General features: G+C 43.9%; 1 long non-coding RNA gene across 1 annotated transcript; it reads right to left on the reverse strand.

Moving 5' to 3' along the window:
* Nucleotides 1-215: 215 nt before the first annotated feature.
* On the reverse strand, nt 216-25,861 carry LOC109501945. The gene is made up of 4 exons (XR_002743673.2): nt 25,711-25,861; nt 23,262-23,386; nt 1,080-1,230; nt 216-809 (listed from the first exon to the last, which is right to left on the reverse strand). It is a non-coding gene; the product is annotated as an uncharacterized LOC109501945 (long non-coding RNA).
* Between the last annotated feature and the right edge of the window lie 1,000 nt (nt 25,862-26,861).

Consider the following 26,861-nt stretch of genomic DNA (forward strand, 5'->3'; position numbering starts at 1 on the left):
CGACTACACGGAGACGAATGGAGGAAAGAGCCTTCGTTATATAAAAAAAAAAAAAAAAAAGAAAAAAGAAAAAAAGAAAAGAAATCGGAGCCCCAGCTTTTGCTCCAGGAGCTTCATCCAATAAAAACATGCGTTAGAGCTCAAATAAAGCCAGAGATGTAATGTTGGAGTACAACGGAGTACCTCTTAAAAATTACAGTGAAAAGGTAAAAACATAATGCTAAAGAGGATTTAATGACATGAAAAGATGTCTCCGATATTCCGTTACGGGGGAAAGGGCAGGTGGTGAAAACAAAGGTTCACTATGATCTCATTTTGGTTCCTTTTAGGGAAGTGAATGTGCACAGAAAACGTTGGACGGGGGCACACACTAAAATGTCAACAGAGGTGGGATTACCGTGGGCTTGCATTTTCTTTTCGATCCATATTTTCCAATTGTCTACAAAACACATCATCGTAACAAAACTCTTCTATAAAGCATAAGGGTGCTCTGTTTTTGAGACGGCTGTCTAATATTCTCCCCACCTTCACCTTGTCCACCGCAAGGGGGCTCCATCCGGCTCGGCGACAGCCATTGAAAGTGGCAACTCTCCTTGTCACTCCAGTGGTCTTTCATTTGCTCCATTAGAGAGAAAGGTGGAACCGTGGAGAAGTCACGGGCAGTTTGCAGGACAGATTTCAGGGTGTGGTTGGTTGTTTTGTTTCGCTCACATTTTAAAGAATGTGCCTGGTAACACCCCACAGCCCTGGTTCCAGCTGCCGACAAGAGCCTGAGGGTGTGGAGAGGTCGGTTCCCAGACGGCTGAGACCTGGTGGGAGTGAGAGAGAGTTCCCCGCCATCCTGTGGGACTCCAGGTGGCCAGGACTGAAAGAGGGTGGGGCTCCTCAAAGCTCACCACCCAGCTATGCGCAGAGAACTTCACCTTCTCTTCCGGCTCCCTTTCCCCCCCCCCCACCCCCCACCCCACCCATACGGACGTGGCCTTCATAAAATTCCAGCAGTATAAGCAATAGATTTTGCTATTTGGAAAATGCTCGTGTCTGACCTTTGTAGACCTTCCATTTTGTCTTTCTCTTACTTGTCAACGTTTCAGCTGAAAATGGAGAATTCAGTTCTATTCCTGCCGCTGCCTGAATGCTCAACAAAGCTCACTTAAGACATCAGAGAGTTGGGTCTACAGAGGCTTTCGTTTCTGATAAGATAATCCCCATTTGCGTCTCTCGAAATTCCTAGTATTTAAGAAAAAGGAAAACAAAAAAGTGACTTAAATTGTTAAGACTTCGGGTAAAATGAATGCACGCTTTAAAACTTAAAAATGTGTCTATGCATAGAAAGTTGGTACAGATATATTGAATATAAACATTTAAGAGGAAATAAAACACAGCATGCATAATGAAATATGCATGCAATAGCCTCTGTAAGAAATTGCCTTCTATAGGGGCGTCTGGGGAACTCAGTCAGTTAAGTGTCCTCCTCTTGATTTTGGCTCAGGTCATGATCTCCCAGTTTCATGACTTTGAGCCCCACATCTGGTTGACTCCATGCTGATGGTGCAGAGCCTGCTTGGGATTCTCTGTCTCCCTCTTTCTCTGCCCCTCCCCCACTTGTGCTGTTTCTGTCTCTCTCAAAATAAATAAACTCAAAAAAAATTTTAATACATAAATCAAAGAAATTGTGTTTTATATACATACATTCAAATGTCTAAAAAGATGTTTACCAAGGCGTTGACAATGGTTTTTGCTGAATGGTAGGACTTTTTTCTTCCTCATCTCTCGCTCTCTCTCTTTCTCTCTCTGTCACACACACACACACACACACACACACACACACACTCTTGACGTATTTTCTAATTTTTCTAAGTGCACATGTTGTATAGTATTTTTATTTAATAAAATAAACACAATCCAAATTGTATCACCATATCACCTATACTATACCTAACACAGAGTAGGCACTTAATAAACATTTTCATAAACATTTAGTAAATGTAATAAACATCTAATTCTATTGGAAAATAATAGCAGACAGCTTTTATTGTTTACTGTATGCCAGATGCTATACTAAAAGTTTAATATATATTATCTCATTTGAATGTTTGTTTATTTATTTATTTTGAGAGAGAGACACTGTGTGCCTGAGCCTAAGTGGGGGTGGGACAGAGAGGGAGGGAGAGAAAGAATCCCAAGCAGGCTCCATGTTGTCAGCACAGAGCAAGACAAGGGGCTGATCCCAGGAACCATGAGATCATGACCTGAGCCAAAATCAAGAGTCAGATGATTTGTGACCTAAACTACCCAGGTACCCCTATATTATCTCATAAACCCTACAACAATACTATTAGATTGGTACTATTATTCTACCCTTTGAAAATGATGCATAAGTTGGAGAGCGTTTAAAAAAACAAAGCAAATTCCAGAACACTAGGCAGGGAGTGGTTTTGATTACAAAATCCAGAAAGACTTTTTGATTTAGTTAGATTAGTATCTACTATATTTGTAACTGTTTTCTATTCATTGCCTTTGTTGTTAGTTTCTTTCTTTTTTCCTTCCACTCTTCTCTGCCTTGTGTTTTGAGCATTTTATATGATTCCATTTTTTTCTCCTCTCTTAGAATATCGGTTACACTTCTTTTTCTAACTCTTTTTTTAGTGGTTGCCCCTGAGTTTGCAACATGCATTTACAACTAACCCAAGCCCTCTTTTAAATGATATTATAACACTTCACAGACAATGCAAACAACTTAAAACAGAGTTTTCCCAGTGTTTCCCTCCTGTCCCTTATAACTTTGCTATCATTCATTTTACTTATCCATAAGCAATGCTCACTGAATACATTGCTGCTACTATTGTTTTGAACCGACTGTTTAGATCTGTTTAGATCAATTAAGAATTAGAAAAAATAAATGTTTTATTTTACCTTCACTTATTCCTTCTCTAATGCTCTTTTTACATAGATCTGAGTTTCTGATACCCATCATTTTCCTTCTCTTTAACTATCTCTTTTAAATAATTTTGCCAGGCAAATCCCCTGGCAACAATTCCTTCTACGTCTGATTGTCTAGGAAAGTCTTGATGTCTCCTTCATTTTTAAAGTATAATTTCACTGGACACAGAATCCTAGGTTGGTGATTTTTTTTTTCTTTTAACAATTTCAATATTTCACTCCACTCTCTTCTTTCTTGCATGGCTTCTGATGAGAAGTCCTATGCGATTCCTTTCTATGCAATTCCTTTCTTTGCTCCTCTGTAGGTAAGGGACTTTTTTTCTTCTTGTTTTATTTTTTTTCAAGATTTCTCTTTGTCTTTGATATCCTGCATTCAAATAGGATATGTCTAAATGTGATTCTTTTTTTTTTTTTTCTTTGGTATTTATCCTACTTGATATTTTATGAGCTTCCTGGATCTGTGATTTGGTGTCTGACATTAATTGGGGGCGTTCTCAGTTTTTATTGTTTCATATATTGCTTCTGTTTCTTTCTCTTCCTCCTCTTCTCCTGGTGGTATTTCCATATATTACACCTTTTGTCGTTGTCCCAGAGTTCTTAGATGTTCTATCTTTCTCATTCTTTTTTTTTTTTTTTTCCTCCTTGAATTTGAATTTTAGAAGATGCTGTCGGCATTTCTTCAAGCTCATTGATTCTTTCCTCGGCCACAGCCAGTCTACTAACCAGCCCCTCAAAGGCATTCTTCACTTCTGTTACAGTGTTTTTTCATTTCTAGCACTTTCTTTTGATTCGATCTTAGAGGTTTCATCTCTCTGCTTACATTACCTATTTGTTCTTGTGTGTTTTCTACTTTTTCCATTAAAGCCTTAGCATATTTCACTCTTTTCTTTTTTTTTTAAGTTTATTTATTTATTTTTGAGAGAGAGAGCAAGCAAGAGAGAGGCAGAGAGAGAGGGAGAGACAGAATCCCAAGCAGGCTTCATGCAGTCAGCACAGAGCCTGGTGCGGGGCTCAAACTCACGAACCATGAGATGATGACCTGGGCCAAAGTCAGACACTTAACTGTCTGAGCCACCCAGGCACCCCAAAGCCTTAGCATATTTAAAGGAGTTTTCTAAAGCATGCAGTTTTTTCATTCTGTTCCTCTGCTCAGAGCTCTTGCCCTGACATGGCTTCTCACCTGTGGCTGATGCCAAATCACTGCTGGAATCAAGTTACCCTTTTGAAATTTGTCAAGATTCTAGACATCATCCCAGAATTGAGATAGTTGGGATCAAAAGGCCTTTTTTGCTTTAGGGAAAAAAGAAGCATGTCCTCTACTAAATTGTTAACTCTTTGAGTGATGGGATAGTATGGGTAATTCATGTTGCTAGCCTAGCACGAAGGTTGGCCCATTACAGGCACTCAGTACTTTTCTATCAATTGGCAGAAAAGACAGCAAAAAACGCTGGATCCAGTAACCTCTCTGACTAGTTAATAAGAGTTTGGAAAGCAGGATCATCCAAGCCTCAACGAGTACAGATGATCCATTTGTTGATTATTAGAAGTGGATTGTACAGTGTAATTAATCTCTTAATGCAATTTGGGTGTCATAATCTGCTTATACCAAACACTCACAAGATCGTTAAGAACAGATTCATTAAGAACAAAAGATCTAAGGATCCAAACTGTTACTGAAATTGAAACACACTCTAGAACATAGAATAACCGCTCTAAAACTTACAGAATAAAAATGTAATCAGCGGGTAAATAAAGCCAGGCAATAGATGCGTCCTTTCTATTAACCAGCTGTATTCTAGTGTTGGAGGGAAGTGATAAGAGCTGAATGTCTCCAAATTACCTCCTCAGAATCCAGCTTTCCCCTGTCTCTGAAAACTGAGAGCAGGTAGGTTTTCAGAAAAGAATTGGGCACTGCTAACTGATCATTTCTTTTGTTTGTAACGTTTCCCCCTTTATAATCGACAAAGGCTTTAAATTGTTTCTGTTGATGGAGAAAACCTTACAGCTACTTTGAATAGAGAGAGGGAGACGCAGCTTTTAAACACGTTCAGTGTTTAGTTCAGGAGCATCCGCAAGTGTTTGTCTTCCATTTGCCAACTTCCCACCTGTGGCCCCACCCCCAAGCATTCCTAAATCTAGCATAACATCAGCGAACACTTCTCAGATGCCCGTGATATGTCAGGCGCTTTGCATATATTGGCGACTAAACTCCTCCCAAGAACACTGGTAGTTCTGTGATTAAACCCACTTCATAGATGAGAAAAATGAGGTATGTGGACAAGGAGTAATCTGTGCAAGAACTTGGACGTCAACCCAGGCCATCTGACTTTGGAGTTTGAATTCTCACCCTCTGTTCAATATCGGAAAGAGCTGAAACTTCTGTGTTGCAACTGCATACCAGGTTAGGAAGTCAGACCTAAGATTTTTCCCATCAATGAAAGCTCTTATCTGTGGAATATCCTATTCTATTGCCAGGACAATAACTGAGTTTATTGATTGGTTGGAACTTTTGTTGTTGTTATTCTGCATATGTCAGAGAGGCCTGTTCAACAAGAAAAGTATGAACCCAGCATCTGCTACTGGCTTCTGGAATCCCATTATGTAATCATTTGACCCAATGCCCAAAGCCTTTGACAATAGGTACATTATTAAAATATTATTGTTTTTAGCTAAAGGCATTCTATACACTGAGTCATTCTTATCAAAAAATAAATCCCATCGACTTCAAGATCATTTTCCCAGCCCCTCCCTTTGACGGACTGACATGCTTTCCCACTAAACATTTGATGATAGAAAACTTCCCCAACTTGTAAAGCTGGAAATTGCATAGGAGATCTGGGGGTTGGGGGAGGCCCCGAAAGAAAGACAGTAAGAGGTCTGTACAGCCAAGTCTTTAGAGTATCTCTGTTACAGACTTAGCAGGCACATTATGGGGAAGAGGGTTATTGATTGCTCTTCTCAAAGAGGTCCCCAGGTTTTTGTTTTCTTAATGACTTATGCAGTAGAGGATGTCTTATGGGTAACTCATCATTCCTGTGCTCTTAACAAATCTACTTCTGAATAGGTGGCTTCTTCTAGGCAATGAAGTTTCCAGGCACTTCATTGATTCCGCCATTCAACCAATGTCTTTTTTTTGTTTTTTGTTTTTCAAACAGCAGTCATAGCCATGAGCACAGGAATAAAAAGCTGCAGGACAAAACTCCTGACCTCCATGTGCTCACAGTCTAAAAACAATAAAACGTACAGGGACGCCGGAGTGGCTCCAGTCGGTTAAGCACTTGATTCTTGATTTCGTCTCAGGTCACGATCTCAGGGGTGGTGAGATTGACCCCACGTCGGGCTTGTGCTGACAGTGAGGAGCCTGCTCAGGATTCTCTCTCTCCCTCTCCCTCTGCCCCTCCCCTGCACGTGCACGCACGCATGTTCTCACTCGCTCTCTCTCTCTCTCTCTTTCAAAATAAATAAATAAACAATAAGACATGAACAATATACAGACATCTTCAATCCCAAAGACATGTTATTGGAGCCCCCTAGAGGCACACCTTACTCCAGGGGTGGAAGATCTCCAAGACCGACTCAGAGCTGAGCAGTTCAAGTATGAGAGGTTGGCTAGGCGGTCAAGAGGGGACAGGGTATTCCAGATAGAATGAAGAGTATGTCCACATGCGCTGAGGAGCTGCCCATGATCTCACGAGGCAGCAAGCCAGTCACCAAGATGAGAACAGAAGGGTGAACTGGGAAAGAGGAACGAGCCAGAAATATGGGGTAGGCAATGGGTCGGCATCCGGGGACCTGGAAGCCACAGAAACCTAGGGATTCAAGGAAGTCTGATATCTGAACAAACGCCGCCAGTAGCCAGAAGTGGACAGGAAATGATTACTGATGACCGCAACGAGTTCAGGGAGCCAGTGCCCAAAACGTGAGATGGCCACAGACCAGCAAGGGGGCATCCAATAGTGCGCAGGGAAAGCTGCAGTCCCCATCCCCACCGCAATCCCCCTCAGCTTCTCCCATCCCCCCAACCTACAATCCAAGTTTGAAGAAGGGATGAGCTTGCTGTGCAAACACTGTTTCAAGCCAAGTCCTACAGAGCTCTTTCCAACCGGATTGCTTTCCAAAAGCCCTTCTCTATAGAAATTCTAGAGCAACCACCGAGAGCCAGAATGACAAAAGTAGGAAAGATGTGGCTTCCACGGCCTAAGTCTGAGTAAGAATTGATAATAATTACAGCTAATATTGATTGAGGGCTTACTCAAGCACAGTATCACACATTTCCCCTGCATTATGCCCTTAAATCTTTAAATGATTCTGTAAGGAACTCCGCACGGGCTGTGACTTACACTGTAGCCCAGTTTATTTGTAGTCTCAGGGATGTCTTTAGTGCAAACATTAGCTGCTGTTAAAATTTAGCAGCTTTTACACGCATGTTACTTTTTTTTTTTAATGTTTACTTTTGAGGGAGAGAGAGTGAGCAGGAGCGGGGGGAGGGGGACAGGGGGACAGAGGATCTGAAACGGACCCTGTGCGCTGACAACAGGGAGTCCCATGTGGGGCTCAAAATCACGAACTGTGACATCATGACCTGAACCAAAGTCAGACACTTCACCGACTGAGCCACCCACGCGCCCCTCATGCATGTTACTTTTAAATGTTACAAATGTAGGGTGCCTGGGTGGCTCAGTCAGTGAAGTGCTGACTTCAGCTCAGGTCATGATCTCGCGGTTGGTGGATTCAAGCCCCACATCGGACTCTGTGCTGACAGCTCAGAGCCTGGAGCCTGCTTCAGATTCTGTGTCTCCCTCTCTCTCTGCCCCTCCCCAACTCGCACTCTGTGTGTGTGTGTGTGTGTGTGTGTGTGTGTGTGTGTGTGTGTGTCAAAAATAAAATAAACAGGGGCGCCTGGGTGGCGCAGTCGGTTAGGCGTCCGACTTCAGCCAGGTCATGATCTCGCGGTCCATGAGTTCGAGCCCCGCATCAGGCTCTGGGCTGATGGCTCGGAGCCTGGAGCCTGTTTCCGATTCTGTGTCTCCCTCTCTCTCTGCCCCTCCCCCGTTCATGCTCTGTCTCTCTCTGTCCCAAAAAAATAAATAAATAAATAAAATAAAATAAAATAAAATAAAATAAAATAAAATAAAATAAACAAAGAATTTTAAAAATAAATAAATGTTACGGATTCAAAGATAAAATGATAAGCTATTATATTTCTCCCCAACGAAGTAGCTTCTTAAAACAAAAATGTTTTTAAATATTTAAACTCTTCAAAGTTACATAAAACACCCCAATCTAGCAATTTTTTTAATCGAAAACAAGTTATTGAAGCAAGGTAACATGGATACCAAAAGCAAGACACGTAAACTACTTTACAACAGATTATCAAATTACCCAGATTTCAATGTTCTCGTTACTGATTTGCAAGTGATTACTATTTTTATCAGTTCGTGTTCAATAATTTTACTCGTGTGACTTTCCAAAAATGATTTTGTAGTCACTGTTCTTATTAGAGAAATCAAGCATACTAACTTAAACCTTGCTTACCTAAGGGAAGGGCACCTTTTTCTAAGTCTCACAGAGCCATTTTATGAGCCAACAACCCTGGGAGAGGAGCCAAAAATGGAGGAAAAAAAAGCGAATCGTGTGCCCATCCTTTGAGGCCGTGGCAAGTCTAGTCTGCGCGATTCAGTTATATGAGCCCATAAATTCCTTTTCTGCATCGGCTGCTTTGGTGAGGGTTTTCAATCATTGGCTACCAAGGAATCTTCACTGTTACAGAACAGCATGGTCAGGCCTACAAGACTCACTTCAGGGAAATCAGATAGAAAGCTAATGACTTAGTCCAAGAAAAACAATGGGGTTGACCTGCCCAAAGCACCAAGGTGGGGATGGCATGGATTCCACAGGTGGTCAACAGCTACCCTGGATAAATGGGACCTGGCTAGACTGATGGAGCACAGGCAAGGAGGGAACGGGAGTAATCTAAACCGACGTGCATTTCTAAGAACCTTCTAGAATATCACAAGTTATTAACTGACAAAATTAGAAATCTCCTACGCCTGGCTCCCTCTCTTTCCTCATATGAAGATTGTTGTCAGACCGCTCCAGTCACCCTGGAGTGTCAGATAGGGACTGCCATCTTTCTGAAAGGAAGATCTTCGCATTTTTGGAGAGACAGCACTCAGCAGGATTAAACCACAAGGAAGAAAAGCAGACGATAATAAGTGAGGAAATATACCTGGCTCAACTTGAGTGACAGCCATAAAATTAACTCTACTTCGGAGGTTTTCTAAAAACATAAATCTCCAAGTTGTCAGGGTGGTGTTCAGCTTAAGAATCACAACATATCCAAACATACAATATATTCTAGTAATTAAATCAATTCTCCGCCACCAGAAAGGACTTTCATTCCCTCTGAATATATTCCCTCCATGAACCTGCCAGGCCACCGAGACTTGAGACAGGTGCTTGCAGTGACTAAATACTGGATGCCGGCCATTTAATTGCAGAACCATAATTCCAAGAGTATTTGGGATCATTTTGTACCATGTAACACGTAACCTACCCCCCTCTCACTATCCCTGGAGTTTAAAACACACATGTTATTAGTCTATTAGCTCTAAGTAGACCAACATTACCAAAATATGCTGTAATCAAATAGAAATATTGGTGGTGTTTTATATCAATTACAGGGATTCTGCAAACATCTTTTTGAAGTTGATGTCACAAGGGCCATATGCATACACAGCCAAAATTCAAGCAACCGATTGAAGTTATACCTATATCGAACCCTGCTACGAGTTTTTTGTTTCATTGACTCTGACACTATGAATGCTGGTGATAGCTCTTTATTTCTGGAACTCTTTCTCCATTGGCTTCAAGGACACTGCTTGGCTTCTCTCCTGTATCAGGCTGCTTTTAAACAACCGATTTGAGAATGATTTTTTTTTTCCTAAGCCACCCGCTGGTGTCACTTTGACCCAGTCTCATAATTGACCCTTCTTTGAGTAACATCATTGAGCATGAAAATCTCAAGATCATGTTCTCTTTTTTTTTTTTTTCTTTATTCCTTAAACTCAAGCTTTGCTGCGAAGGAAAATGCACAGCAGCATCTCCGTGAGGCGCAATTTGCTAGGATGTTCTTTCATTTTCTCACGTTGCTAGTTAGCAGCGATGATGGATCTCATACTTACAAACGAAAAGCAGGATGAGGATACAGTGGCACGGATTCCTCTAAAAATAATGACATATTTAATTTTGATCTTCAACTTGCGGAAAATGGTTATTTCTCTTTGGGTGAGTTCTATCAAATGGTTTTCTACGGCCATGGCGCCCCGCCCTGGCTATGCATCAGAATCCCTGTGAGGTTGTTTAAACATACAGATGCCCAAGGCCCTGCTACCAGAAAGTGTGCATCTGCAGCTAGCATTTGTATATTTAAAAGCTCCACAGGTAATTCTGATGGGCAGCCAGCATCAAGAGCCCTGTTCTACAGTGTGTCTGAAAGCTTTTCTTCTTAGGGATGAATTAGCTCCTAAGTTTTGAAAGCAGCAACTCAACATTGACCCACGTTTTTACGTAGCAACCCAGATGGAGAAGGGGCGATGTAAGACACAGACAGCAAGGACCATAACCTTGCTCCTCTGCAGAGCCTGATACCCAGTTGTCACCCCCTTCACCGGCTTCTCCCCTCTGTGGCACAGCTGTCGGCTGCTTGCATGTCCCCAAGTCCTTAGATCTCATTCTTCAACAGGGGAAAAGTTCAGAGGTCTTTCCCTTATCTTTGGGACGTATTGGAAGGGGAGATGGGAGTCACAGAACTTCGCCTTTTTCCCTAAGTCTGTTCAGGCTGCTACAATAAAAATACCATAGATTGAGTGCGTTAACAACAAACATCTGTGTCTCACGGTGCTGGAGGCTGCGAGGTCAGAGATCAAGGTGCTAGCAGGTTCTGTCTCTGCTGAGGGCCCTCTTCCCGGTTCAGGGGCAACTATCATTTCACGGTGTCCTTGCTCGCTAGAGGGGCAAGAAGCTCTCTGGGCTCTTTTTCTTTTTTTTTTTTTTTAATTTTTTTTTTCAACATTTATTTATTTTTGGGACAGAGAGAGACAGAGCGTGAACAGGGGAGGGGCAGAGAGAGAGGGAGACACAGAATCGGAAACAGGCTCCAGGCTCTGAGCCATCAGCCCAGAGCCCGACGCGGGGCTCGAACTCCCGGACCGCGAGATCGTGACCTGGCTGAAGTCGGACGCTTAACCGACTGCGCCACCCAGGCACCCCTCTGGGCTCTTTTTTACAAGGACTCTAGTCCCATTCCCCAGGACTCAACCCTCAGGACTTCATCATTTCCCAAAGGCCCCACCGCCAAATACCACCACACTGTGGATTAGGCTTCAGCGAACGAATTCAAGAGGGGACGCACTCAGTCCACTGCAGTCTTCAAATTCTCCCTTCTTCTGGATTCCTTTCCCGGCTCTCCTGCTTTTGCCTCTTTCGCGGTGTCCCCTTCAGTGCTCCCCCATCCGCCAGGTGCTGTGGTGACACCATCCTTCCCTACAGCAGCACCAGTCACAACGGGGTTGGTAGCAAACGTAGAGTGAGAGTTTAGAGCAACAGAATTTGCTTAAAATCCCAACTTGAATGCTAGGAATCTGTTCTAGAAGTCTCTTGGCCGTTCTTTTTTGTTGTTGCTGCTTATGTGTTTATTTTGAGAGAGAGAGAGAGAGAGAGAGAGAGAGAGAGAAAGTGGGAGAGGGGCAGAGAGAGGGAGAAAGAATCCCAAGAGGCTCTGCATCGTCAGCACGGGAGGCTGATGTGGGGGTTGAACTCCCGAACCATGAGATCATGACCTGAGCCGAAACCAAGAGTCAGACGCTTAAGCGCCTGAGCCCCCCAGGTGCCCCTTGGGCCATTCTTACGCCAAGATCCCCTCTGTATTCCTCCATGTAGGGCCCTGCTCACTGCCGGTTGTCACCCGGTCCCCCATCCCCTCCCCTCCCGCTGCCGGCCCAGGCCCCGGGTCCTGCTACTTTTCCGGTGTGGAGTGATTGAGCTCTTCCTCCATCAGCACATCAACCAGAGGCTTCTGTGTGAATGGGCCCTCCCCCATTAGGCCCTGAAAATCTATCCAGCTATTTGGTAATCCAAGGCAACCATTTTCTTTCCACTCGCCATCAAACGGATGCTTTCTGCCCATCAGACTTGTTCCCAAACACCTAGCAGGGATCAGCCTGAATTAATCACCGAAATTTTCAAAACCTGTAAGCTTTCTTGAACTCTGGAGAGATTTTATCAGTGCAAAGAAGGCCTGCCACAAACGCTTTGAAAACACCCTACTAACTGCACCTTAGAATGTTCCATCCATTCTTTCACACCACCATGGTGTGTTGGTACCTGCCTGGGCCCCACCCCGCCTCCCCCCGCCGCTCTACAGGTGCTTTTCCCGCTCTACAGGTGCAACTGTCTGCCCGGGGACTCAGGGTCTCCCGGTCTGTTTCCCAGGAAACCGCACCGAAGACAACTGGCTACACTTATTGACGGGATTAGTCAAAATTGATTCCGTGAAGCAGCAGGTGCCAAAGCCTGATTTCGTAACGGCTACGACTCCAGAGAGGTTTGCAGGAGGGTGTGCACAATATTGAACCCCTGCAAGGGCGTGGCACCCACGGATCAGAACAGAGGCCACGTGTGGGCGGCCAGCGCACCGGGACCGTCATCCTGGATTTTAGGGGCTGAGCCGACGGTCAGGAAGATGATACAAAAAAGCAGATTTGGCAGCGGCTGGCCCATTCTCTCCTTCTGCAGAATTTTGTGTGCCACACCAACAGGGACGCAGGCTAAGGGCAGGGCGCCAAGACACAAGTGGCTTGACCTCAACTACCTGCCTAATTCACAATCAAAGGATACAATTGCCACTTCTTCTCAGAAAGGGGCTGTTCTCCTTATCTGTGTTGGGCTCTGTCCCTAAGTATGGGATGGAAAAAAAAAGGTTGCTTCGTGACTTGGTGACCGGGTGAACAGAGTGTCATCTTTACGCTTTTTTAGACGCCAAATTCTAAAGACCTAATCTGAAGACCATCTCCCCTGGGGGCACCAGAATTGCTCTTGAGCATAACTAGCACATTTCTATTCACGGATAGAAAGACCCAGGTTTTGTGGGTCCTAACGTCAACATAATTCTGGAGCGCTTCTCCAGGGAAAAGAAATAAAAACTTCGAGGGGCGCCTAGGTGGCTCAGTCGGTTAAGCGTCCGACTTCGGCTCAGGTCATGCTCTCGCAGTCTGTGGGTTCGAGCCCCCCGTCGGGCTCTGTGCTGACAGCTCAGAGCCTGGAGCCTGCTTCAGATTCTGTGTCTCCCTCTCTCTCTGACCCTCCCCCGTTCATGCTCTGTCTCTCTCTGTCTCAAAAATAAATAAATGTTAAAAAAAAATTTTTAAAGATAAAAAATAAAAATAAAAACTTCAAAATACAAAAGTAGACGTGAACGTATTTACGCTCCATAAGAAAAAAATTACCAAAAATTACAAATGTCAAAAGGTGACAAATGACACTGACATCTCGCAATTTAGAAACTGTAATGGGGTGCCTGGGTGGTGCAGTCGGTTGGGCGTCCCTTTGGCTCAGGTCAGGATCTCGCAGTCTGTGTGTTCAAGCCCCACGTCAGGCTCTGTGCTGGCAGCTCAGAGCCTGGAGCCCACTTCGGATTCTGTGTCTCCCTCTCTCTCTACCCCTCCCCCGCTCACACGCTGTCTCTCTCTCTCTCAAAAATAAAATAAAAACATTTAAAAAAAATTTTAATTAAAAAAAATTTAAAAAAAGAAACTGTAACAATATCCTTATTCATTTCCACATGCTCTGTCTCTCTCTCAAAAATAAATAAACATTTAAAAATTTTTAATTTTTTTTCAATGTTTATTTTTGAGAGACAGGGACAGAGCATGAGTGGGAGAGCGGCAGAGAGAGAGGGAGACAGAATTCGAAACAGGCTCCAGGCTCTGAGCTGTCAGCACAGAGCCCGACGCGGGGCTCGAACCCACGGACTGCGAGATCATGACCCGAGCCGAAGTCGGCCGCTTAACCGACTGAGCCACCCAGGCGCCCCCCAAAAGTTTTTTTAATGTAAGATTTTTATCGTGATTGCTATCTTTGTGAGGTAACAAAGGATGCCCTGAGAATTTCTGTTGCATTGTCTGTGATGTCTTCTCAATTCACCCACGTTCTAGAAACACATATCTCAAAGCAATTGGCGAAGGTTTGGATAGAATAGAATCGATTCACCTGTTTTCTTCAGTATACATTAAAATGTTGCAAAAGTTTTCTTAAATAAGTAATTTGTACGATTGGCAAATGTACACCTAGGGCAATTTATCCAGCTCCTGGAGTATTTCCATGCTCCAGGAGCTGGATAAATTACTCCCTACGGTTGAGGAATGAGGGTGCCTTATCAGAGTAAGCAGGTTTGGCAACGCACTTACTGGAAGCATATTTGCTTTAACAATCAGCATCGTAGGGGCACCTGGGTGGCTCAGTCAGTGAAGCATCCAAATTCAACTCAGGTCATGATCTCGTGGTTCGTGAGCTCGAGCCCTGCATGGGGCTCGGTGCTGACAGTGCAGAGCCTGGAGCCTGCTTCATATTCTGCATCTCCCTCTCTCTCTGCCCCTCTCTGGCTCCCACTCTGTCTCTCTCTCTCTCAAAAATAAACACAATCTTTTTTAATTTTTTTTTTTTTTTTTTTTTTTTTTTTTTTTTTTTTACTTAGCACTGCAGGGGCACCGAGGTGCTTCAGTCAGTTAAGCATCTGACTCTGGATTTCGGCTCAGGTCACGATCCCAGGCTCAGGGGGATCAAACCCCACCTGGGGCTCTGCACTGACAGCATGGAGCCTGCTTGGAATTCTCTGTCTCTCTCTTTCTCTCCCTCTGTCCCTCCCCCACTCATGTGCATTCTTTCTCTCTCTCTCTCTCTCTCTCTGTCTAAAAGAAAAAAGGAAAAGAAAAAGAAATTAGCACTCCAAGATTGGGGATAAAGTCTCTATGCTCTTGGAGTATGATGGATCAACTCATTGCTGTAGGTACTTTGAAAACTGCATTGGTTAGGGGCGCCTGGGTGGCTCAGTCCGTTAAGCATCCGACTTCGGCTCATGGTCTCTCAGCGTGTGGATTCGAGCACCACGTCAGGCTCTGTGCTGACAGCTCAGAGCCTGGAAGCTGCTTCGGATTCTGTGTCTCCCTCTCTCTGCCCCTCCCCCGCTCACACTCTCCCAAAAATGAATACACATTATAAAATATATATATTTTTAAACTCTGCATTGATTAATATGCTACTCGTTCTCTCGCATCAAAGATTCTCGACAAGGGAGAAAGACGGTACCATGCTGTTCCCTCCTTGTCAATAACTCATCTGTCTCTCCCAAGACCTTCTCTTTGCAGTCACCACCCAGGCCCAGGTGGCCAAGAGCTCCTACATCAGAACTTCAGAAAGCCTGAGTTCAGTATTTTCCCTAGAGGTTCCCTGATCATCTATATAAGTCAGTGTGAAAAGAACTGAGAAATTGCTTTCCTAAAAAAGTTCTACAACTTGTGGACTGAACCCCCATGGGTGTTTCTCTGGGTAGAAGAATTTCTCACTTCGTTTCTCTTTTAGCCTATGAGTGGCCAGTAGATAATTTTCCACCTTTGTGGAACGGCAGCAAATGCTGTATTACTGCCTCTGTAATTGAAACACAAGAGCGGAGCTGAATGATACAGAAGCATAAAAAGAGAAAATAATATCAGCATTCTCTCTGCTAACGGTGGCTTTTACAACAGATCTGAATGCAACCGGTTTCCATAACGGGAAAATGGAAGAACCGAGCAAAAATACACAGATGACCCAGCCTAAAGAACATTTAGTATTCTTTAAAAAAAAAAAAAGAAAGAAAGAAAGAAAAGAAAAGAAAAGAAAAGAAAAGAAAAGAAAAGAAAAGAAAAGAAAAGAAAAGAAAAGAAAAGAAAAAGAACATGGGGCACCTGAGTGGTTCAGTCGGGTGAGCATCCAACTTTGGCTCAGGTCAGGATCTTGCGGTTTGTGGGTTTGAGCCCCTCATTGGGCTCTGTGCTGACGGCTCAGAGCCTGGAGCCTGTTTCAGATTCCATGTCTCCCTCTTTCTCTGCCCCTCCCCCACTTGTGCTCTGTCTCTCTCTCTCTCAAAAATAAACATTAAAAACAAAAACTAAAAAAAAAAAAAAAAAAAGAATGTTTTTTATTCTGACTGCCAGTGTTTGAACCTCCTTCCTGAGTTTGAGGGCCTGAAACTCCATTGATTGCTCAAGATACCTGCTCTCCCAGGCTCCCTGCAGCCAGCGTGCTGTTGGGTCACCCTGTGCCCGCTCCCCGATGCTGACCCAGAACACAAGAAGCAGAAACACTGCAGCATGCTCTTTCCCCATGTCAGGGGCATTGTTTCAGGAACGTCCTTTGACCCAAACTATCAAACTGGATGCCCCCCCGCCAAAGCAGACCCTGCGATAAGAAGACGGGGCACCTGGGGAGGCTCCGAGTCTCGATTTCAGCTGGGGGCACGATCTTGGAGTTTGTGAGTTCTAGCCCCTCATCGGGCTCTGCGCTGATGGTGTGGAGCCTGCTTGGGATCCTCTCTCTCCCTCTCTCTCTCTGCCCCTCCTGTGCTCATTCTCTCTCTCAAAAAAAAAAAAAAAAAAAAAAAGAATTTGAAAACAAGTGGTTTATTTGGGCCATGATCTCAGGAAGCACCTTGGGTCAAGAAGTTGGAGAACAGAAGAAAACCAAACAGGGTGCCTCGGGGAACAGGGTACCCCTGTGAGCCCAAGAGGTTCAGTCCTGTTGGGGACCTCGAGGAGATGGGGAGAAATCTGGACTATGTCTCCTGTCTGTGGGCTGAAAGTTTGAATCCTCCACAAAATCCATGTGTTGAAGCCCTGACCCCCATTCTGGCTCTGTTTGGAATAAGGAAGTAATTAAAGGTAAAGGTCATAGAGGTGAGGACCTTATCTATAAGATTAGTGTCTTTGGAAGAAGAGACACCAGAGCGCGCTCTCTCTCTCTCTCTCTCTCTCTCTCTCTTTCCATGCACACTTAAGAAAAGGCCATGTGAGCACGGCCAAAAGGCAGCTGTCTTCAAGTCCAGAGAATAGCCCCCACCAAGAATTGAACCAGCCTGTGCCTTGATCTGGGATACTCTAGCCTCCAAAACTGAGAGGAAGTAAATTTCTCTTAAGCCACCCGCTCCACGGTATTTGTTCTGGCAGCACAAGCAGAAGAAGACATTCTTCAATTCTCCTTTGTCCTAAGATCACTTATCCTCTTGTAGCATCCAGCCTTCCCCGCCTGGGGTGGGCAGAGCAGGGCCAGAGGAAGCCCGCAGGTGGAGAGCCACGCGGACTTTCAGAAACCATGACCTTGGAAGGAGTAGTGGGTGCCAAGGGGCTGAGGCGGAGCACCGACAGGGGCTGCTGCAGGGGCAGCCACGAAACGATGACATTCAGTGTTTTATGGCAGACCAGCTCTGCTTCATCATTTGCATTACCTTTTCCGGCGCCTTAGCTTTGCACCAGGGTTACCCCAGCCCGGCCCTGCCCAGGATTCCAAGAGCTACCTTTCCATAAATTACTTTTCTGCATCGATCGGTCCATTCCATTTCTGTTGCTTGCAACTAAGAACGTTCGCTGTAGGGGCGCCTGGGTGGCTCGGTCGGTTAAGCGTCCAGCTTCAGCTCAGGTCATGATCTCGCAGTTTGTGAGTTCGAGCCCTGCATCCGACTCTGCACTGACAGCTCAGAGCCTGGAGCCTTCTTCGGGTTCTGTGTCTCCCTCTCTCTCTCTCTCTCTCTGCCCCTCCCCGACTCATACTCTGTGTCTGTTTCACAAAAAAATGAATAAGTGTTAAAAAAAAAAATTAAAAAAAGAACGTTCACTGTAGACTCCAAGTTAAATCTACACATGAAAACAAGAATTCACCAGTGTCATCTGCCTCTTACGATTCAAAATCACAAAAGCAAAACTAATTCATGACTGAAACAAGGCAAATTAGTAGATGACCCTGAAGAGATACTTTTTGCAAAATATGATGACAGTATCTGCTCCAATATGTATCAAAAGCTTTAACATTTTGTTTAACATGTGTCCCAGCAGTTCTATTTTTAGATAATTGTCCAAACAAAATAATTGGACTAGAGCTCAAAGACGAATACACAGTATTTTTTTTTCCAGGCACTGTGGATAATAGCAAAAAATTACAAAAAAAATCAAAAATCAAAATTAAGGGAATAGTAAACAAATTACAATATATCTGTAGTGGGATAGTTTACTGCTATTAAGAGTGACATTGCTGAAGTACGGGGTTTTTTTTTAATTTTTTAAATGTTTATTTATTTTTGAGAAAGAGAGAGAGGGAGAGACAGAGCATGAGTGGGGGAGGGGCAGAGGGAGAGAGAGACACAGAATCTGAAGCAGGCTCCAGGCTCTAAGCTGTCAGCCCAGAGCCCAATGCAGGACTCAAACCCATGAACCGTGAGATCATGACCTGATCTGAAGTCAGATGTTTAACCGATGGAGTCACCCAGGCACCCCTGAAGTTCGGTTTTTAATATGAAAAAATGTTCATGATGTAAGTAAAAAAAAAAAAAGAAAGAAAAGAAAAACAGTATCTCAGTGGGATCCCATCTTTGTAAGAAGAAAAATACATAAATCTTGGAGAAAATTCTGAAAGGATATAGACCAATATGTTAATCAAAGTTATATTTGACTGGTAGAACAAAGATATTTATTTTCACCTTATACTTAGATATATTTAGGACTGTTTCTGTTTTGTTTTGTTTTGTTTTGTTTTGTTTTGAGAAAGTGGAGTAGGGGCAGAGAGAGAGGGTGAGAGAGAGAATTTTAAACAGCATCCTGGGATCATGACCTGAGCCAAAATCAAGGGTCTGACACTCAACCAACTGAGCCACTAGGAGTCCCCATGACTGTTCTATAATAGGAATTACCAAAATTTTATGTAATAATCATACCTGCTCTACCTAACTCACAGGGATAGTATAGTGTGGGAAAGCATGACTGTCACTAAAAATTTCATAAGCATGCAGTTAAGAAAAGCTTCTATAGGGGACGCATGAAAATCTTCAAGACCACTTAACATACAATTTAACAACGCATTACTACGGCTGTTATGATTAATTATCAGCAGGCCCCAAAGTAATGCTAAGATTATGCACAATTAGCCATCAAGTGTGAATCAACACGAGAATTTATTCAGTACTAAAAGTACAAACCTAAGACTGTCTTCAGCATCAGTTGCAACAAGATGTCCTGGAATAAAACCAATTACAAGAGATCAAACAGTCCTGGCCAAGAAAGCAGGCATTGCATTATATAAAAATATTAATAAGGCAGTGGATATTACTGATATTGTAATTGCTCTTAGCAGGAACGCTTTCCAAACCAAAGGAGACAGAACGAAACAAATGGCCCTGACAGAAGAATTAAAGCAATGTGTAAATCGAACACCACTAAATTAAATTCTGTTGTCCTGGCAACTCTAATGCTTTGATAAATAAGTTATTCGACATCTCCCAGAACTTGGAATTTATCATGTGCGTGAAAATGCAAAAGCCATTCCTTCTATGGACTTGTCATAGGCCCAAAAGATTTCTTTCTAAAAAAAATAATAAGTTATCCCCAGGCCCTGAGATGTGACCAGAGAGGAAGAAACTATAGATTGCTGCCCATGCTTCCTTACCCTCTTTCGCCTTCCCAACAGAGCCCAGATTTGGTTTGGGTGTGGACCCTTCGCACGCACAGCCTGCACTACATGCCCCCTCCAGACCCATTTGCCTCCCTTCTCCCCCCTCCTTTCTCCTGGGAACCTGACGTGTAGGGACTACATTATGGGCCCTGATGACCTCGGGCTTCCACTTTGGTTTGGCCAGTGGGGAGCCCCGAAGGAGATCAGAAAGCAGGAAAGTAAAGCCAAGGTAGCTGTTCCCTCTGGCTCCACTGTGCAGGCTGGCTGCTTCCCTGTGCCTAACATCATGAGCCTTGACAAGCAGCCCTCTCCCCACTAGCTATCTGTATCTATGGTACTGTCTCGGGGCTCTGGAAACCATTCACCAACCCACTCTTCAGGACTGGGGGTGCTAAGGTGCTGACATTACCAGCTACAGGGTCCTGCACTCTTGTGTGGATTCCCTACACACCTCCATCTTTGCAAATAGTCACTTTATTAAACTCTCCTCAAGTTACTCTGTTTCCTGCTGGGATGCTGGCTGACCGTGGGCCTCAGGGAAAAGTCGGCCCCAGCCCCAGCTCCGGCTCCAGGATGCATCAGGATCCGTTTAACCCAATCAGAACATTCCATTGCACTGATGAAGGGGTGGACAGATGTGTAAACCAATGAAAGTGAATCTCGGGATTCTTGCCTGGAATTCTAGGCCTGAAGCAGTCTCTCCTAGGCCAGATATCATTCACTTGGCTGACTGCGAGCAACCCAACATCTCAGTAGCTTACCCCAAGAAAAGTTTATCTTTTGCTCACATTACAATACAATGAGTGCCAGCATGAGGTAGAAGGAGTCTAGTCCACAAAGTCATCAACAGTCCAGGCTGCTTTTATCCAGTGTCTCCACTATTCCCTGAGGACCCTTGCTCCTGATGTAGAGATAGGACAGGGAGGAGCATGAGTCGGGCCTGGAAGTTATGTACAAGACCTGTACTCACTTTCCATTGGCCCAAATTCAGTCATATGGCCCCACCTAACGGCAGGGGGCCGGGAATGTAGTCTAGGTGTGTAGGAAGCAAGAAAACAAAGTAGTTTGGTAGAACCACTAGCCAGCCTCTTCCTCACTCTTCCTGCAAGGGGTAGCTGATATCAGTTAGGATTCCATTTGGAAGCACGCAGCCCAAACTGAACTATAGTGACTTAACCAAATAAGGGATTTATTTGGTCTCGGATAGTAAAGAATCTGTGGGTAGAATCAGAGATGCTCAAGGAACCAGGCTTCCCCCCTTATTTTCTCTGCAACATTTAAAAGGCATATTTCCTGACTACAAAATAGTTCTGGATATTCTGTCCAAAGTCCAGGCAGGATGAAGCAGGGAAGGCGAGGTGCGAAGGACAAAAGGATCGTGTCTGATACGTTTAGTCCCTTTTCAGAAAGCTTTTCTGGAACCCCATCTAGCAGATGTCTCTTTCACGGCCATGCTACCTTCAAGGAAATCTAAGGTAGGGTTGCCAGATAAAATACGGGACGTTCAGCTAATCTTGAGTTGCAGATAAACAAATAATTTTTGTATAAGTATGTCTGTCCCATGCTGGGCATCCTGTTTTTGTTTGTTTTTGCTAAATCTGGAAAGTCTAGCCTGGGTATATGTTGGGTTTTTTTTTTTTTTCAGGAATAGAATTTAGTGCTTCATCACTTACATGTAACACCCAGTGCTCATCCCAACAAGTGTCCTCCTTAATGCCCATCACCCATTTAGCCCATCCCCCCGCCCGCCTCCCCGCCAGCAGCCCTCAGTTTGTTCTCTGGATTTAAGAGTCTCTTGTGGTTTGCCTTTCTCTCTGTTTTTATCTCATTTTTCCTTCCCTTCCCCTATGTTCATCTGTTCTCTTTCTTAAATTCCACATATGAGTGAAATCATATGATATCTGTCTTTCTCTGACTGACTTACTTCACTTAGCATAATACACTCTAACTCCATCCACATTATTGCAAATGGCAAGATTTCATTCTTTTTGATAGCTGAGTAATATTCCATTGTGTGTGTGTGTGTGTGTGTGTGTGTGTGTGTGCGCGCGCGCGCGCGTGCGTGTGTGTATCTCACTTCTTCTTTATCCGTTCATCAGTCATAGACATTTGGGCTCTTTCCACAATCTGGCTATTGTCCATAGAGTAGCTAGCATGGGGACATGTGTATTTTTTAACGGCCACATTGCCTCTCTGAAAAAAAGTCAAGGTTCTGACGATAAGGAAGAAGGAAAAATGGACATTGGGTAATGATCCAACACCTGCCAGTAGCACAGAAGTGGCGGTCTGTTGGGGGTGGCTTTCAGGAAAGTTTTGTCTTTCTCCCGAAACGAGAGGACAGATTTGACTGTTTTCTGAACTGTAGACATGAGTCTCACAGGCCCGGCAACAGAACAATGGAAAGAACGTGGGTCCAGAAGGGATCGCCACACTGGGTCCCAACCGCATGGACTGCCTCAGCCCAGGCTTCTTAAGACCCAGGACAAACTGCCATCCCTGTAGGCAGTCGCTATGTAGCTCATTCTTTGTTTCTTTCTTTCTCTCTCTCTCTCTCCATGCCCCTTCTTCTTCCTCCCCCTATTTTTTCTTTCTTTTTTTATAACAGAACATAGTGCCAACTGGTACCTGTCTCCTTGCTCTCCATGACTATACGTGTGCAGCCAGGAGCACTGCCGGGGCGCTTCACCAGGATGAGGGAAGCAGCCCGAGAATTAAATCAAGACCCAAGTGAGGGTCCAGCTGATGAATTTCCCCCAAACAAAACCAGCCCCTGGGGCGCCTGGGTGGCTCAGTCGGTTTAGCAACCGACTTCAGCTCAGGTCATGATCTCGCGGTTCGTGAGTTCGAGCCCCGTGTCCAGCTCTGTGCTGATGGCTCAGAACCCGGAGCCTGCTCCGGATTTTGTGTCTGCCCCTCTCCTGCTCGTTCTGTCTCTCTCTCTCTCTCGTTCTCAAAACTAAATAAACATTAAAAATTAAAAAAAAAACAACAGCCCCACCAGGCTAAGTGACCCTAAATCTCACCATCCCTCTAGTTACATGAGCCAATAAATGTCTTTATTGTTTAAGATCATTTGAGTTGGACTTGAGTGTTTCTTTGCAGGGAGAACATCTTAACCAATAAAACCAGATTCTCCAGCACAGTTCCTATACTTCTAACAGATTTGACAACAGTTCTCTCATTATGCCAAGACACAGAAATAAAATTAACATTAGGCGAAACAACACGGCCGGCCTTGTGCAGTAGGAATACGTACATTTTTGTAAACTAAAGTTCAAAGTGAAAATTGTACAATTAAATGTCTTTTTCGAGCATGTTTTTTTTCCTATTACTCTGCGTTTTGTGAGGCCTGTAAATAGATTAATATTCTTAGTATTAATTATTCCCACTGGCTCTGTAGTTCATGCACTAAAGTGCTGCATTTTTAGGTTTCAGTAATTGGACTCGGGAGACTCACAGAGAAGAGGAGTGGACATCAGGATGTCATATTCTATTCTCAACATGTGACTGTCATTATCTTCCAACTCAATAATGCTTATAAATGTACAAGCTAGGTATGAGCTACTTACGGTAAGTCTTTAAAATCCTGTAGCTTGACACTTATAGCTATCCTCGCCGGCAGGAGTGCATTTTAGCTGGGCTGCCCTTATTGTCTCCAGCGGGCCCTCTAGGTTTGTGGAGACGCCGTAAAATACTGGAAAAAGGAAAAAAAAAAAATGGTTCATACCCTCAACCGGGTTCTCCGTGACGCGAGCTGTGTGCCACAGAATGAATCGGAATAAAGGCCACAAGCGATAGGCTCTCTCAAGTCTATGACTGCACAAAGTGATTCGATCATTCTTACCAATGCCCTGGAAGGAGGGAATGTCCTGGGGTGAAAAACCAGTCAAAATAGTTACTTCATTTGCTTGATCCAGTCTGACCTGAACTAGGCTTCCCTGGTGAGGACAGTGAACCAGCTGTGGTCTCCTCACACGGAGATGCCAGAATCTCTTACAGCAACCTCACAAACCTGTCCAGGTGCTTTGGTTCAAGTAAAATTTTGTTACATTGAATGTCTCTTGGGTCAACTAAGTTGGTCTTTCCCAACTCTCTTTTTGCCAGAGGAGGTTCCTCACACAGAGTTATTGTATTGACCCTACCCCTCATTCATGCTCTGTCTCTGTCTCTCTCAAAAATAAACATTAAAAATAATAATAATAAAATTACTCAATTCTCTCTCCCTGCCCCATATATTATGTACTATCCATGTATCATTACACATTATACATATAATACATGCAATATTTTATACATGGTATATATACTATGTTATCTCACTGCACATCTGAGAGATAACACTGTATATGTACTATATATATAATACCGTATATGTTATATGTATAATATAGCAGAGAGATAATATGAATTATATTACTGATTATACATTATTTCTATGTAACAACTTATAGATTCACATGTACCTGTAAAACACAATGTTTCTAATCTTTAAAAAATATTCACTGAAAATTGAACTGCGGAACAAGTATTTCCCAATCAGAACAATCCTTTCCCCAACTTTCTTTGCAAAGATTTCCCACCCCCAGCCCATCTGTGGGCCGCCAGCACTAGAGAGCATGACACCCATCCTCAGGGCCATCAGACGAAGGGACCTAAAGGCAGACAGTGGCTGAAAAGGACAGAAGGAAGAAACAAATCGTCACTTGTCATTTCTCAAACATTCGCGAAGACTTTCCATTCTCTACTGCCGTTCCTTTGGCGTCGATTAAAGAGGCTTTGGTAAAAAAAGGGGTGAGACCGCGTGGTCCCTCAGCTTTGCTCTGCTTGTCAGGTGATCCAGGGACATCTTCAGACTTCCACTTCCCCCGTCTGTCCCCTAAACCGGGTCGTTTGGCAAATGCTTCCCGGTAGCCCTGTGGCCACCTAACGCCCACTGGCTTCTCCTGTTCTTTGCTGGTTTACTCTTGAAACGGTTGCCGTTTCTCATCGTACCAAATAGCTGGCTTGACTACATTTCTCACTCTTGTAGCTGCTGTGTCAATACTTCAAAACATTCAGTCAGTTAACTCAATTCAGTCAAAAATTGTCACAATGTTTAGCATTGTGTTGACACCGCCCATGGCATTGGAGGAAAGACAGCTCATTAAGTTCTAAGTGATTCTTTATGGAGCAGAGCTACGCACTGTCACAGGGCTACAAATGTGACCGGACCACCGTGACAAAAGGAAGAAAATGAAATACTACTGGAGGGCCAACCGCGTGCCAAGCACCAGGTGACAGTTTATCCACATTTTAGCTCGTTTAATCGCACAATCTTCCAAGCCCTCCCTGCTGACCGTCACCTGGAGTTAGACTGTCAATGCTAGTATGAAATCAAAACAAACGAACAAACAAACAGCCTCTCAGAAGGGGAGGTGGGTGGAGAGGTGGGCAAAATAGGTGAAGGGGAGTAAGAGGCACGCATTTCCAGGTTGGAAATTAATAAGTCACAGAGATGAAAAGTACGGCGTAGTCAATAATATGGTAACAACATCGCACGGTGACAGACGGGGACCGCAGCGACCTTCACGAGCACCAAGTACTGAATGGAACTATAACATCACCATCTTGTACACCTAAAACTAACCTAACATTGTGGGTCATTTCGATAAGAAAGAAAGAAAGAAAGAAAGAAAGAAAGAAAGAAAGAAAGAAAGAAAGAAAGAAAGAAAGAAAAGAAAGGAAAGAAGAAAGAAAGAAAGAAAGAAAGAAAGAAAGAAAGAAAGAAAGAAAGAAAGAAAGAAAGAAAGAAAAAGGAAGGAAGGAAGGAAGGAAGGAAGGAAGGAAGGAAGGAAGGAAGGAAGAAAGAAAGAAAGAAAGAAGAAAGAAAGAAAGAAAGAAAGAAAGAAAGAAAGAAAGAAAGAAAGAAAGAAAGAAAGAAAGAGATAGTTCATTATGGAGTTCCTATTCACACACTAATGCTCCAAGAATGTAGAAAACAAAACGGGCTTCACAGTCAAGTTTCGCCTAATGGTTTACCTGCCTGTAGCTTGTATTTGGTTTTGTTGCAAGCTGGCATGACTCCTTTCAGAAATCCAGGAGCACAGTGCCCCCTCTCAAAACATCAGCACACAGAGAAAGTGGACCTGGGAGGGGACCAGACACAGGCGGAGAGGTGGGGCTGGTTGAAGGAAGGGACAGGGGAGGGGAGGGTGGGGCCACAGGGGAGAGTCCTGTGTCCAACCTAGAGGACTTTGTGATTGTGATGCGTATTTGAAAGAACTCCATCTGAATGCCTACTGTGTGCAGTTACAGGGCTAACCAAGAGACCTTAAGGAAACCAGAGGAGACACTAACAAGTAGCCGGGGAGTGTTAATGAGCCATTTAGCAAGGGCTCTAAGGACCTTGCAATGAGAATGTCCTGAGGCACAAAGCAAGGGCAGAAGAAGGCCTGGGGTGGCCCAAAATGCAGAGAGTAAATAAAGACAATCCTAGAAACCTTTCTATGGCAGCTGTTAATTGTAATAGGGATTCAGCTTATGTTCTAAATACATCATTCCATTTTCACCATAAATATTTTGGTCTTTGAAAGAACTACTGAAACATCCACACCTTGTACACCTGCTTGGTACCTAAGTTCTGTGCCCAGAGGACGTGCAACCAAGGGCTGGTACCTGCCTCACACTCCTCATTAGTGAAAGAGAGTCAGGGGGCGTCCTTACAGGCAGCCAAACCGCGTCTCGTGGACTTCCACAAAAATCTCAACGCACTAAGGGAATCGATTTCCCCCACAATTATAAACCTCAGCAGTCTTGTGTCTTGAATGACAATAATGTAGACAGGTAATTAGATCCTAATTTCTGCTTCCGTGTTGTTCGGGTCTCAACTGCTAGCGGGCAGTTTACTCATGGACCTCCCCTTTACATACCTCTGACAATCACACACAAAAAGTCAAAGTCAAAGAAAATTGCCTCCTATCTTCTGTTTTCTCAAATTAAAAATTTATATCTCGCACACAGTTTTAAAAGGTATGAAATAAGGCGTTCTTTGAAGTTCCCAGAGAGTTATTAAGATGCCAGCAAGCCCTTATGCATTTATGCTAAGGAAAAGAGGGAGAAGGGTAGGGAGGGAAGGAAGGAAGGAAAATGATTTCCACAGTAAAATCACACACACACACACACACGGTTGT

This window comes from Felis catus, chromosome B4, assembly GCF_018350175.1.
Source record: "Felis catus isolate Fca126 chromosome B4, F.catus_Fca126_mat1.0, whole genome shotgun sequence".
Lineage (NCBI taxonomy): Eukaryota > Metazoa > Chordata > Mammalia > Carnivora > Felidae > Felis > Felis catus.